The 2,500-nt window shown below is 42.5% G+C and overlaps 1 pseudogene; it reads right to left on the minus strand.

Moving 5' to 3' along the window:
- The window catches only part of LOC125040135, a 6,682-nt pseudogene extending 4,408 nt beyond the window's left edge, over positions 1-2,274 (minus strand).
- Between the last annotated feature and the right edge of the window lie 226 nt (positions 2,275-2,500).

Below are 2,500 nucleotides of genomic sequence, written 5' to 3' on the forward strand. Positions count from 1 at the left end.
GCAAGGTCACCGGCCTTGGCATCCGTTCAAACCTTGACCGTGGCGATTTCTACGGCTACTGACAGCGCGCGATCTGCAGTGACGACTGTGACCTCAACAATCTCATCAAGATTCTTCCCTTTCATTACAGCAATCAGTGACGAATAACCAAACCTGCAGTCAAATGGCCAGATGGTTGATTGCAACCTTTGGCAGAGCATCTATCTTGCACAACTCATCTTGCGTGTATTGAGTTTTCTTCCTTTCATGATGACTAACATCGGCGTAACAAAAATATAGAGAGCGAACTCGTCTCATATATCGACATGAAAAGGTGCACGACTGCAGCAAGAGAAATGCCAATGCAACATAATGTCCTCCTGCAGTGAGTCAGTGAGTACTGTCAGAAAGAATGCGGTGGATACTGACTGTGATTATGATATGCTAAATATAATTATACTGGGGAAACAAGGTCATAGTGTTATTTTAAACAAATTATATTATACGCGATAATAAAACTAAATGTTGGATAGACGTCTGATATAAACGTTGATAATACAGCGCTCTCAAAAAATATTAGAGGAAATGCGCGATGAATATATAAATGTAACTTTCGTTTAATTGGTGAGAATTATCTAGTCGAGACAGCAAAAAGGGGGAAGGAAGTAAGGGAATCCAGCCTCTCCATCGATCACCTTACGTGAAAAGAATCAGACAGTCCTCGTATCATGTAAACGAATACTAGTCGTGTTGAAAAAATAGTCAAATAGCAAAAAGAAGCAGGCAGATTTACGAATAACTGCCAGGAAGAACTTGGCGGAGGTTGGTGAAGGGCACAATCTGGCCACGCTCTGCTACCTGCGTTCTTCGAGTGCCGAGCCCAACGGTGAGCAGCCCTGCAAACCGCATCCTCTGTTCTCATAGCCACGCAGCCGCCTTCCTCTCCCCCTCTCTCTGTGTTATTCTCCCTTGTTATGATATCTGTGTAACGATTTTCACAGTAATTCATTGAGCGTGTGACTTGATCCCGTATCTTTCGCTGATCGTATGCATGAAGGATTTTCATCGTTGAGTAAGAGTGTATATTAGCTCCTCGTTTTCTGTATCTGTTCTCTTCATGTTTCCTCGCAAATTTTCTTCATTATCCACGGGCTGTCGTAAATCGCCTCCTGTACAACTACACTGTGTAAAAAGGAATTAAACTGCATTGCTTATTAAAAAGAAATACATTGGTCAACATGACAACAGACATGCGTTTGAATACTCCACACTCTTCCCCCTTAAGTGGAAGAAGAAAAGCAAAACTGTTTAATGTGCTCTTGCTAAAATTATGGCGACTGCAGTTGTACGAGATAATATCAGCTGCATAACTGCAGCTCTAGGGGTATTTTCGCAGCACTGTTATCTCTGTTTATCCGTATAATGTTTTAAATTAGCTTATCGGTATAATATCTCATTTAATCACCTTGCAGTTGCTTCTATAAATGAACAATCGCAAGCATCAACAATAACTGTAAGACAAGAGTGCAGAGAAATCGTGCACAACTAATGAACAAAGATAGCCGGTTCATAACCATAAATATGTCTCTGAAACTAACGCTCTTCTTAATTTACCAGCGATACCACGTGCGCTATCACATCGTAAAAGAAATTGGCGTCGGTAAATATAGTTCTCCCTCTCGATACAACACACCTGCACTTGGTAAAGCACTAGAATACCCCGATGAGCAATTGCGAAGGTCGATCCCTGTCCTACATGTGATATTAAATATCATTAAAAGCGTATCCGTTTCATCTTAAACCGTTATTTCATAAGAAGAAGAAGAAGGAAAAGAAGACGAACAAAAACAAGTAACCGAAAACAACAGGTGGCCATAGATCAAACGTACCTTAGTACGTACACCAAATCACAACGCTGTGTTGACAAGCTTATATGTCCAAGAGATACAACATTCCCCTAAATGATGAGGCATTCTTTCATCAAACACACGTCAGATCGTCACGTCACATTACATTTCACATTACATTTCATTCACACGTCATCATCACCTCCAAAGAGCCAAACGAAAACGAAAAAAAGAAAAATAATCAGTCAATCGTCAGGCATTCAGTCACTTCCCCCTGTGCTGCATGTTACTCACGTGTGGAGCAGCGCTGTTCCTCTTCTCCCAGCACCAAGCCTCACTGATATCTGACGGAGCTCTCGCCGGGCCCCCTAAACTTTCTGGCCGAGATGCCCAAATCCGCTAAAACGCTAACTAAGTAAAGTATGTTTGGTGGCATTGCCTGCTGGCGTCACCGTTAGGCTTATTCATCCCGGCGAAATGCTACGCACCGGTGGCTCTGTGAAGGCGTCGGCGAGATCGATTGAGTCATTCAGCATGATCGTTTTGTTCACGCTTTTTAAGCAGGAAGCACGGCAGGGAATATCCTTATAGGGCAACGTGCTTACCGATCCGCCCGCAAATGATCTGCGCGATCACAATTATGTATTTTACGAAAGGAAAGTCGGTTTAAATGC

Source organism: Penaeus chinensis, chromosome 28 (genome assembly GCF_019202785.1).
Source record: "Penaeus chinensis breed Huanghai No. 1 chromosome 28, ASM1920278v2, whole genome shotgun sequence".
NCBI classification, from domain to species: Eukaryota; Metazoa; Arthropoda; class Malacostraca; order Decapoda; family Penaeidae; genus Penaeus; species Penaeus chinensis.